Genomic DNA, 12,677 nt, shown 5'->3' on the forward strand with positions numbered 1-12,677 from the left:
AATGATGGGTGAGAAAACAATAATAATAATAGTAAGTTGCGTGGAAGGATAACAGAACACAATGGCAGCTGCTACTCCTTATACCAGTCCACTTTAGTGCGTCTCCCCCATTAAAAAAACAAAAAAACAGAATACATATATGCGTTCTCTGCAGTATGTCAGGGGGATCTGATACAGCATTGTTCACACATGGCTTCTCCGCCTATAGATGACCCCTATAGAAGGCCTAGGATCCTCCACCCTTTCCTACTAGCATCATTGGGATGAATTCGTTTCGACAGACCGTCGACCTACGAAACTGACGAACCCAGATGTCAAGTTTCCGAGTGTTCCATGTATTTACCAGCGATGGTCTTTTAAGTGTGAATAACAGCAGCAGCAGCAGCAGCAGCAGTAGCAACAGGAAACAGGACTGTTTTTATTTCCTGTAAACGAGAGTGTAAAAATACCTGTTGGAGCTCAAATCATACCCTTCTGTTACTGAGGCGATGGCATTTTAAGGAAGGAAAGAAGTGCCTTTTGTTCAAAAGCTGTTAAGAGTAGCACTCCTCAAAACATATGGAAATTGTATTTTTCCGTAAAAAAAGAAAAAGTAATTTTGCTGTTGTAGATAGATAGATAGATAGATAGATAGACTAATTAGAAAGTAGTGAACGCTCATAGAAAGGGAGTGATTCCTTCCGCACACAGCAGTCCACCCACCCACTCCCATAAATCAGTAGTCCTGAGTAAAGGGGATTCCTTTCATCTCTTTGTTTTCTTCATTTACAGCGTTCTAATCAGGTGAGCTAATATACCCTCATCAACAGCCTACGCTCTTTCTCTGAGCCTAAGTCCATGGAGGTTTGGCTCTCAGCATCGCGAGGCGGGTAGCTGATGTTACACACGAAGCCCCCCCCCCCGTGTGTGTGTATGTGAGAGAGGGGGGGGGAGAGGTTTTGATGGCAGTGAACCTCGTGAGGTCTCAACTCTAATGCCGTTTTGCTATTTGCCTGTCCTCACCCCCCGCACCGGCTCTCTTCCCCTCCAGGGTTGGGAATATCTTCGCTCCCACTGAGAAGGGGAAAGGGGAGGGAGGAAGCCTTTCCTTGTTGTGAATAATCGCAATAGGTTATATCTTCCATCTCAGTCCAGGGAAAGGGACATTTTCAAGCGATGCCTTGTGGTTGGAGATCTCTCTCTCTCTCTCTCTCTCTCTCTCTCCCGCAGGAGATATTAGCCTGACCACTTGTTTTAAAGGCTCTGCTCACTGTCTCTCCGCTTTATGTGCCGTATTTAGTGCAAATAAAGTTCCCATCCAAGGGAGAGCCGTAATGCCTGCAGAGCTCCTTAGCGCATCCATCTTAACTACCGAGGGTCTTAAACCTTATTATGCGTCGCCTTAAGAGAAGTCAAAACTACAAATAACTTGTCTTGAGATCCCAGGCAGGAGACACAAGTGTTTGTTTAAAGCGCGGCTGTAAAGAGGAAGATGGTGTTCAGTTCCCGTTCTGCACCAGAGCTGAAGAGGGGGTTTATTGCACCCCACCCACCCCTTTGCCGCCGTCCCCCACCCCCTTCCTGGTTGCTTGTTTCATCTTTTCACAAGCACCTCTGAGAAAGGAAGGGAAAGCAAAGGGAGCTGGCAGATTGGTGGGATTTACAACCTCGAAGTCACCCATCTCTCCAGCCCCCACTTCCTGCGATTAGACAGATCAAACCGGACACCTACCTGCGTTTATGACCCACTCCCTTTCCTGAGTGGAAAAGGATCCTGCAATAAAAGTCTAGCTTACCCATTGCTTTTATTTGAGGGGATGGGTGGGGGCTGTATATATATTATTATAGGCCACCTGGTGAGGCAATGGGGTGGAAGAGAGACCACTACAATTGCATGGGTTTAAGGGAGGGGGCATAGCTTTCGAAATAAGGGGTCTTCTACTTGATCTTTCTCCCCCCGCCCCCGCCCCCTTTTGAAACCTGCCTCTTGCAATGAAGAAGACTACAGAGAAAGTGGGGGGAGAAAGTTTCCTGCCTTGAAAAGACGGAGACAGCAAGAGGAGTGCTTTTACCACAGGCATGCAGCTGGAGAGGCTTCGCAAATCTCCTGCAAATGCTTATAGATTACATTACAGTTCATGTTACTGCAACTGTTTATGTTCCAGACTCAAGCAAACTCTAATCCTGCCTTGTTCAGAAAATAAATAGAAAGGTCAACAGTAGTGATTCGCTTCCCCTCCCCCCTCTTCCTCCATGTTATACTTGCATCTTTGAGTCATGAATAGGGGAAAATCTGTACTTCTCAGGGAATATCACGTAGAGACCTATTGGTAGTTGTATTAATCTATTTCTGTATACGTGTGTGTAAGGTCTAGGTGTTATCCACACATCTCTTTCTCCCTCTCCACTATTTGCGTATTACATTATACAATATTAATATAATATTAATATTAATGTTATTAGATGGCTAAATGTAGACAGACATTGCAGAAGATGTAATGAACTGGATATCGGAAGTTTGGCTACTGCAAATTACTGTTTCCCATTTTCTAGACTCCAAAAAATAAAATAAAAAACCTCAAGCAGGCATTTTAGATAGGCATATGGATGGATGGACAAATAGCTTATTAACTATCCTAATCAACCGTACACAAATTTCTCGTCTTTTGTTTGTGCTATTGAGTTTTCCTTAAGCATTAGGTTGTTCGTTTCCTTTTCCCTCGAAAGGTTATCCCTCTCTAAAACTAGAATAAACCCACCCACACAACACCACCAGCGACAGCAGAGACAGCGACAAAAGGGCATTTACCACCATTGGGGGGGTGTTATATGGTGCAGGGCTAATATGGGTAACTGGCAGGAAAGACAGAAATTGCAAGTCAAGCAAACCACAATCGCACACAAAATCGATAACTGGGATTTCAACTCTTGACCGAATGGAAACGCCATTTGATAGAGAAGCTCTTTCAGAACCAGATCATAAATCAATACAAGCAACAAATCAGTCAATCAATGCAATTTGCATAGACGCAAGATAGACGCTTTCTCACTTTCCTTTTTTAAAAATTATATTTATATATATGTGTGTGTGTACACACACACACACACACACATACATAAACATACACATATATGAGAGTGACAAACAACAAATAATAATATATTCAACAACCCCCACACCGCACGCAGCAAGCACACACACATACATTAAAGAGCTGTACTGAGCGAAACGAGTGAATACCAGCAGAAGTCTGGTATCAGGAATACTTTCCCAAAGACGAAAATGCCCCATCCCCCACGTCTCTGCTGAATTGCTAAACATATCACACTATTCTCAAGGAGAATATATATATTTTCCTAAACACTCTCCTACAAATTAATTAATATTCTCAATGGGTTTCTTGTTCTTTACTGTTAGCCGTTTTAAAGTGTTCTAATTTATAAGGCTCCCACGGGAGATATACAAATAGAACTCCATTCACAATACCCTCAAATGGAAACCAAAGACTTGACGGGAGAGAAGAGGCAATGGAAATAAACGGTGTGTTTGTGTGTTGTGAAGAATGGTCCAAACGAAAGAACGACATGAAAGTTCCCTTTCTTGATAAGGATATGAAGGCAATAAAATTCATCCAGGTACGTACTTCTTTCACGAGGTGTGCGTGGGGCTAACCTTTTGGGGTCTTTTAGGCAATCGCAATTGATCTAAAACTTTGCTCCCAGCAAATATTTGCACGGGATGTGCCGTCGGTGTGTTTGCAGCGCCTTAAAAGCAAATATACTTTGGCTGGAGTCCTAGGCACACACTGACCTAGGAGTAAGACCCACCCAACTCAACGGGGTTGACTTTTTGAGAAGACACGTATTGGATGGCATTGTCTGACAGCCAGCTGCTGGATGTGTTCATATACAGTGAAGGTGGGTACTATTGGTATGTGTTGGACATTCCCTACCCTTTCAACCTCGAGAATTGTTATTATTCCCATGTTTACAAACTTGAACGCATATATGGTCAACGGAATGGAAGAAGGTTGTCCCAAATGCTAAAACATGAGATTTCAACCCTCTAGGATCCTCCTCTCCAAAAACTCGCCAAATAAACCCTGCACCTGGTCAATTTCTTTATCTTCTTACTCTTCCCGTCCATCCACCCATCCCAAAGGGCTTCCAATATAACCTGCGCTCTGAAAGGACTTTCTGATGCTTTTGGTCAAGCCCTGAGCGCCCCTCTCACTTCCTTATTGGAACCCTCAAGGATACACATCTAGCAAGAACTCTCGGGTCTTACAAAGTGGACACAGTCCGATGATCCCTCGCCAGCCAGCTCTGCTCAGCTATTCAAACATTGATGGCTTTTGTTTTTTTAAAAAAATCTTTTGCAATTCAACTTGCAAGGGAAACGCTAGCCCTTTGCTTGCCGTCTGCTCTGTGACCGACTGTGAGCCGGCTTGAGGCAGTGAGATAGGGAGGGATAGGTATCTAAACAAATCAAACAGCACTCTTCCATTCCGTCACCTTTCTTTTTTCTTTTTATCAAATAAGAGGAAGTCCTGGTTGAGACTCTAAGCAGATAGGTAGAGAAATCGTTCCTCTTCCCATTAAAAAGCAGCGTCTAGTTCACTACAATGTGGGAAACTGCTGTTGTTTCAACAATAGCACCTGCCTCCTCCCAGAACATTCCAACTTTAATTTTATTTTTTTTATATACATCATGTGTATATATACTCATGTGATTTTTTAAAAACTGAGCTCGTTTACTATGGCGTTCAATTTTTATTCCCAGTTATTCGGAAATAATTTTAAAGAAAGTACCCATGAGTTACAAAGATTTCCACGTGAGAGCTCCCAATATTAATAATAATCTTAATTAAATAAGATTAATTAATAAAATGTGTGATTCATAAAAATGTGTGGTCCTCTCTACCTGTGGAAGAACATGGTCTATAGTCATATTTCTATTCTTTTAAAAAAATCCAAACGGATACACAATTTCTAAGTAAAATAAAATAAAATATCAAGCTCTGACTAATGAAGTTTGACAGAATTACTTGGGGTGATGGTGTCAGGGAAGGCGGGGTGGGGGTGGGGAAGAATGGGAATGTGGCAGACGTGTGAATGTCACATTGCCTCTGTCAGTCACAACATGTTTTCTTCTGTTTGGCTTTCACACATATATATCATCGCCTATATGTTATTTCCTCTTGTTGAGTGGAGGACAAGGACCACGTGATCCCATTCCGGGCATGCTCCTTGTCATTCTGGAAATAGTTTTGATTTCACAGGAGGACACAAATCTTGCAGGTACCTTTCCATCTTTCGGTAGTAGAAAGGTCAGTTTGAAAGTATCAGCCACCCCCAAATATCCATTATGGGGAAAGAAAACAAAAACCAAGAAATAGTCGAGAGAATTGATGGGGGTGGGGGACTCAAAGCTTCCTGTAATCATAACTCCTCAGAGTAATTTCCCATTCTGCAGATGAAAGACTGCTTTGTGAACGCTTCTCTGAGATGGGGTGCTGAACTTCTCTCTCTCTTCCACCTCCTGGTGGGGGCAGACCCATGAAGATCCATGTGTATTGCATCAGAGATCAATAATTTAAATACTGTATATATATTGTATATGAATTGACAGAACGTCTGTGGTTATAGGTAAATATATAGATATAGATATAGATCTGTTTAGTGGCAATGCCCTAATTCCCACAGGGCCAAGAAAGAAGGTATTGAGCCAGTCACCAACTCTCAGCCTAACCTTCCTCACAGGGATGTTGTGAGGGTAAAAGTGTAGGGGAGGAACATCTACGCCCCCTTGAGCTTCCTGGAGGAAAAACATGATATAAATATGATAGATAAATCCAATAGGCAGGTGGGTGGGTTGGTGGATCTCTATCTATCTGTCTGAAATCAATAATGTACAGGGCGAGTCCTTTAAAAGAGGCCCCGTGGATACATGTTCCACGGGGCCTCTTTTAAAGGACTCACCCTGTATAATAGGTTTCTACAATATCCAAAGATACGGAGCCTCTGGCGCTCCAGACATTGTAAGACTACAACTCCCATCATTTCCAACCACGCACTATGCTGACTGAGGATGATGGGAGTTGTAGTATAGTAACACATGGAAAGCCACAGGTTCTCCATCCGTTTATTAATGGATCAGACCAATGCTCATACCCTTTTCCGAACAATTGAGGCAGCACAAGCATCAAATGAGGCGCTATGATGGTCTCCTAAAGTTTGTCCTCCAGTACCTGGTATCGAGGGAGGTACCCTTATAAGCCTCTGTGGAGGTACAATTTAGGAATCGTGGCTAAGTGCAATCCACAGAGTTCTTTCCAGCATGAACTGAATTCTTATACGAAGCTGTCGAAGAGAGAAGCCACCACTGCTTCTTCTGGCAGTAGCGAATGCTATTGTGAAGACCTATGAGCACGAATTAGAATCCAAGCTGATGGTATCTGTTTACTTAGTGGGACCAGCATTTCTCTTCGTGGGTTTGGCAAATGAAGGCACGTTTCAAAGCCGTGGGAAAGTAAACTGTGATAAAGCCACTGATTCCAACCTAAACCTTAGGCTGACCTCTCCTAACTTTTGATTTCTCCTCCTCCTCCTCCTCCTCCTCCTCCTCCTGCCCATCTAAGTAAGGAACTCGCTTTGCAGCACAAGCTTCCTATCAACTGCCAAAAGCAAATATCTCCCCCATGCATGCTTTCCATATAATCCTTAACTACAACGTATGGGGGGAAACCTGTTTCAGGTCCAAGTGTGGGTTGCCTCAAAACAGCATCTTTTTTTCAGATAAAGCTGGACACGACTTAGCAGGACACCAGCCACCATCTTTTTTCCATCTAGCTATAAAGGGGGGATTTGCAATACTCCCAGCAGAACCATACCGAATAGCTGAATTGCCCAGTTCAACAAACGTTAAAGGAGCTCATCTGTCGCCTACGTAAGCGCCCTGGGGCAAGGCTGGATCTCCTTTGCGCAAAAGCACTATGACCTGAGTCAGATTTCCAACGCTTCAGCTGAGCATGGTTGGAGGGAATGCCAAGTCCTTTTATTTTGTTTTTAATGGGCTCACCTCAGATGGGAACCGTTTAATTATACAGTGAACTCCCATCTTATGCTCCACATTACTGTGTTAAATAGTGCAAAGGTACCGAACTACTACCACTACTATTAGTAGTAGTGTGCCTCCTCCTCCCTCTCTCTCCTTCTCTTTGTCTTACAACCTCCCCGCCCCCACCCCAACACCGTCAGGCAGCATTTCCCTGCGTAGGTTCATGTCACAGAAGACCAACACCCAATGGACACCTTCCAAAGGAATTAGAGTTTGAGATATAGCATTCTACTGCTCCATGTAAATTCCTTCATTGCTTGCTGCTTTTTGTTTTTATTTATTTTATTTAAGGCTCCTTCCATTGGCTCATTAAAGATGTGTGTGGTCTTTCTCAAGGAAGCTGCTTCTGGAGTGGACTTTGTCCTAAGAGGCTAGCAACCTCAGTTTGCTGCAGCCAATTAAGATGCGCTATTGCACCCAGGTGAAGGAAAGGTAAAGCAACCTCTGTCAATCACCCCACTCTCCCTTCAAAAAAAGAGCTGGGTGGTCAGGATATTGAGTGTGCCCCCTGTGGTTAATGTGGTCCAAACTGGTAAGGGTCAGAGGATTTTTGTAGCTTTCTACATAGAGGAACAACCTGTTTTTCTTTCACAAGGAGTCACTGCTGTTATAATGGGCCTTCCAGAACATTTGGCTTGGCTGTAGGCAATAGGGATGGTCTTGGTCCCACTAGCTAAATACTGAGTAGGAGCAGAGTGTGTGTTTACTTTAGGCCTGTGTGCATCCTCCCACTGATGTATTGGCATCCCTAAGTCTTAATAAGACAGAGAAAGTTCTAGCATGTAGTCTAAGTAAATTATATGATTGCACAATATACAAGAAACAATATGCAAGAAAAACTGAACCCAAGTGTCCTCCCACCTAGAAGCTCCTGCCTGGATTTTAATGTCATTTTCAGTGAACGGGACAATAGTTCAATGGTAGGGCATATTTCTGCACACAGAATAGCCCAGCTTAAGTTGCTGGTTATATCAGTTTAAAAACTTGGTATCAGCTCATGGAAAAGACCTCTGGTGGAAGACTGCTGCTGGCTGGATTAGATGGGCCAATAATTTGACCTGGTATAAGGCAGCTTCAGTGTTCAGACCTGCCTTGCGCTAACACAAGATCACAGAACATCCACATTAAAATACAAGAAACTTCAGACCTGTATAGTGGAAGGTAAGTGGACACAAAGAGAAATGTGCTGTATAATGATAACCTTATGGGAGCATCTTCCAACAAGAAAGAGTATTCTGGCACCTTGAGGACTTGGAGTGTCTGGCTGGCTGGATTCCATCCTTTGACCCCATGTTACCAGTACTGTAAACCCAGTCCCAATAACCGAGGTTCCCAATTCAGTGTTGCTATGAAAGCAGGGTTGCACAATGCTGAAAACCCACGTGTGGTTTTTCCATTCCTGCTCTAATGAATGCAAATCAAATCCAGTGGAACCAAGACTATAATTTAGCCCCGGAGAAGTAGGTAGGGGAGTGTGGGTGTGGGTGTCTGTGTGTGGGTATGGGTGTGTGTGTGTGTGTGTGTGTGTGTGTGGGTGTGTGGGTGTGTGTGTGTGTGAGAGAGAGAGAGAGAGAGAGAAAGGGGGAGGGGAGCGGGAGGGGAGGGGGAGGAACAGAGAAAGAAAGAATTTGTGTCTGGCCCATGTTTGAAGATTCTGTCTTCAAACATTATTGTCAGTTTACTACCGGCTTAGGCCACAACGCTTTATAATTTAAATGACTGGTTTTACACATCTTTACACCCCAATAAACATGTTTACTCAGAAGTCCGTCTCCTTCATTTCAACTGGTCTCACTTTCAAATACATATCATAGAGCTCGCAAATTTCCACGCCCCGTTAAACTGAGTGAAGGAAACTTCTGAAATATTGATTGCCCTCCTTGTTTTTTTCGGGTGGCCCAATAAGAATCAGGGTATTTGAGGGGAGCAGAATAGTGAAAGCCTTTGAAGACTGAAGAAGTGTTTAAGACTGCTGTGGAAGAATATGAAGGCTTTGGGAACTTAATGAAGTGTGCGTATGTGTGTGTGTGTGTTTTATGCCTACGTGTTTGTGAGTGTGTGTGCACTGCTGCTAACTTCCTCTTTTCTGATTTCTCTCAGTCAGCCTATCCAGACTGTAAGGACATACTCATCTCTGAGGAAAGGGGAGGATCTTCCATGTTTCGTGATGAAGATCTATTGGTTAGAACAGGACTGGGCAGATGGTAAATCAGGATCTACGAATGGATCTCTCTCGGGATGGTTTGCAGTAGACCGGCAAGGTTTTATTTTGGGGTTTTTTTTACTCCAAATGGTTTAACAATAGCAACAATTTTGTTAAAAAGGCTCCCCCTCCCTTAAATTAGGTGTCTGAAACGGAAGGCTTGGGAGGGAGGAGCCAGGAATTAAGTCGTCTGCGAAAGGACTGTAAGATCAGTTAAGGACCTTCTGAATGCTATATCTTAGATTGAGTGTGTGCTCAAAGGCATCCTGGAGGCACAGTAGCACCCCTCGCCCGCATACCAACATTTTGCATTTTGTGGATCTCGATGTTCTAGTAAAAAACAAAGTAGATCCGTCCAACCTGAAGTATGCCCTCCCCTCGGTTAGAAGAACTATGAAGAAAGGAAACGCAGCCACCATAGAACGTTTTCATCTAAGAAAAGTGTCGCCAGAAAGCCAGCGTCAGAACAGGACTGTCAATCATACTTTTGGAAAGCAGAATCTTCTCCCTCAGATCATCCCCCTTCACACCGCCCAGACTTTATTGAGGCCTATACAAAGGACAGCTGTTCTCTTTTCGGGAAGAGCTTCAGCAACATCCTATTGGGGACCTTCCTGAGTGAAATTTGATTTTCCCACTTTCCTAGAGAAAGATGGAAGATAGAAAGGGGAGGAGAGGGAGATATTCTAGAAATGGCATTTTTTTCTAAATGGAGAAAAGGGGACATCGTTCCGTTGTTTGCACAGGGAAATGAAGAAAAGGGTGTGCTTTCTTTTTTCATTCCCATGTGTTCAGAAGAGACTTTCTTCATTGTCCTGAAGATGTTGTTGGAAGGCGACGAATGTCCTTCAATAGTTCTACTGAGAACCTCGGAGTGGTTGACATTTATGAAGGTCTGTCTATCCGCCACACTGCCTAAGTGGATTGTGCCGACGTCCTTTTGGGTAGCTTGTGTTCAAGCTTTCTCTGAGGCTTACAAAATTCTGTTTTCCTCTCCCCTCTGTGACCTTCCTATCATCCCATTGAACACCCTAGTCAGCTTTCCAGTTCAACTTTTGCTGATGACTGTCACCAGCACCAACCCTTAGGAAACCAAGCGAGGCGACTGGCACAAAATACAGGGTGCCTTCTGTCTGGTATGGAGTTGCTTGGATAACTGGGCCACAATGTCACGAACCAACCAGCCAAAGAAACTTTTTAAAAGCCACAATGTAACTCCTTTTTGCCTTTAACTTCAGTGCTGTTGTTAGTTGGGGCTGAGGATCGGGAACTGTGTTAAGGATGAGTTGGATGATATCCCAACGATAGTTTCTCTGCTCATTGGGCATGACAGCAATGTGTCAGTTGCACCTGAGTTTTAAACACAGTTAGTTTGGAAGCAGATCACAAAGATCTGCTCCAGACCTACATCGCCAAATTGGTAAGGGTAAGACAGGAGCAGTACACTTGCATTCCCTCTCTCTCTCTCTGGCCTAGGTAAATTGCGACTGATTGCCAGACCAGTAGCTATCAAAATAAACCAGAAACTTCCCAGAAAGTCCATGCAGGAAGACACCATCCGATCAAGATTTGGCCTATCAGTATGGAATTATGGTGAAGCTCCCAAAGCTATATGGCACTCCGAGGAAACTTAACTGATAATCTTTCCTAGGCACCAGCCTGCCGTTATAAGTGAATTCCATCAATGCAACAACAGAACTGAGAAAGAACATATTCGGGGTTAAACTGAGGACAGTGCAAGGATATATCGAATGATTATAACAGCATTTGCACAGCGCTTTTTGAGCGTGCAAGGAGCTCCACGTCACTGCTATTCCAACATCGCTGCTCTTATCCCCAGACCGCAGGTGGACTGGTAGATCTATAGTGCCTTGCCTAAGGCCACTGAGGCCAAATTTCAACCGGATCATCCAGTTCACCACCAGGGGAAAAAAGATTCACTGGCTAGAAAAAGCTGCCCCTTGAATCGTAGTGGCAGTTACGTTAATGAGACTCACACGCACACACGTACAAATAATGTATACACGGACTTATGCAACGCTGGTGGGAAATATATTTCTCACACACCCATATACACACTTCTCTCATGGTCTACTCCAGCGTTCTCTTCCTTCCCCTCCCTTCATTTCTCCCTAGGACAAAGATCTGGCCAGACTTTCCGGCCTAGCTTCAACCTTCTTCCACTCCACCTGCCAACACCCGCGATGCGTACAGAGCAGCCAACGTCTCAGCCCAACTCCAGCGCGCATGCACTTTACCCCGCCGCCGCCACCACCACACAAACTTCTTTTTTCTTCTACCCATTAAGCAAGTATTGTACCCGGGGACATTTAAATGTATCTCTCAACCCAGCTGCAAGAGGCAGTCCAAACATTTTGACCGAAAGTTTCTGTTCAGAGGGGGGAACTCCCACCACCCCATCAGATCTCGAGCGTCTTCAGAGAGGTGTAGAAAGCGGGTGGGAGAAGAAGGGAATGAATCAACCGCTGCCTAACTAAGTAGAAGAAGGTTTGGGTCCTTATCTCATTTTCCACAAGCCCCGAGGAAGTCAGGAAGGGGAACAAAGGTCTGATCTTGCTTCTTGATAACCGCCACTCTCGACGTGCGCTCCAGAAAGCTTCCCCACACCATCACCTCCATCACCCTGGAGGAAAAAGCCTTACGCTCCACACTTTCACCCCTCCCCCAACTTCGTAGCCAAGGTGCAACTGAATTCCTCTCCCCCCCACCCCACACCCCGCACCTCCACAAGAAAGCTGGATACCATGTTAGAAGCTGGGAGGGGATGGCGTGGGGAGAGGAGCGCGAAAAAAAAAAAAAAAAGCGGGGGAAAGAAATTAACTTACTGATCTCGCCAGGGATCCATTTGGGAAGATGTGCCTTCCCTAACAGCAGTCCAAGACGTCGTAATCCGCACTAACTGCCTTGTCCCACTGTCCCAGCATTAAACAGCTCCAGCAGCTGCGATGGTGGACAGTTAAGATTATATATGATGTAAATATATTGTGGGTATGTCAGCTCCCCCAAACCATAAAACTTAGTTTAATGACATCACGTGCTCACCGAGAGCCATTCAGGGCTTTTGCTTTGGGCTATCCACATAAATAACCTTCAAAAGTTTTAAACTACTAAATTCACTTAGAAGCCATGGGTATTTCTGCTAATGTTCTCAGGGATAGTCAAAGCCTTGGCTCAAAAAGTCCTGGATTATTATTATTATTATTGTTATTATTTTTCATCCTCTCTTTTAAAGCACACACACGCGCGCACACACTGGAACTTTGGGTCTGTCATTTTTTCCCCCTTCCCTCGCCCTCCCTTTCTTGTTTGGAGGCCTTTTTAAAGTCCCCACTGTGTTGACACGGATGACAGTGA

The 12,677-nt window shown here is 44.2% G+C and overlaps 3 protein-coding genes across 6 annotated transcripts in view; all 3 read right to left on the reverse strand.

Moving 5' to 3' along the window:
- The window catches only part of LOC308471025 (homeobox protein Hox-D3-like), a 148,676-nt gene that overhangs the window by 112,089 nt on the left and 23,910 nt on the right, over positions 1 to 12,677 (reverse strand). The window contains exon 1 of one of the 4 annotated variants that reach the window (XM_080994896.1): positions 12,149 to 12,677. The exons of 2 other annotated variants lie outside the window; for them this stretch is intronic. The gene's annotated coding sequence lies outside the window, so the exon portion shown is untranslated. Of the gene's footprint in view, positions 1 to 6,230; positions 7,095 to 12,148 lie in introns of those variants that run through there. One more of the 4 variants, XM_080994900.1, reaches the window with a different exon arrangement.
- Positions 1 to 12,677, reverse strand: part of HOXC5 (homeobox C5) — a 62,121-nt gene that overhangs the window by 43,851 nt on the left and 5,593 nt on the right. The gene's annotated exons all lie outside the window — the stretch shown is intronic.
- Positions 1 to 12,677, reverse strand: part of HOXC4 (homeobox C4) — a 51,254-nt gene that overhangs the window by 12,613 nt on the left and 25,964 nt on the right. The window lies entirely within an intron of this gene.

The sequence above is a fragment of the Podarcis pityusensis genome (genome assembly GCF_964106645.2).
Source record: "Podarcis pityusensis genome assembly, chromosome: 2".
NCBI classification, from domain to species: Eukaryota; Metazoa; Chordata; class Lepidosauria; order Squamata; family Lacertidae; genus Podarcis; species Podarcis pityusensis.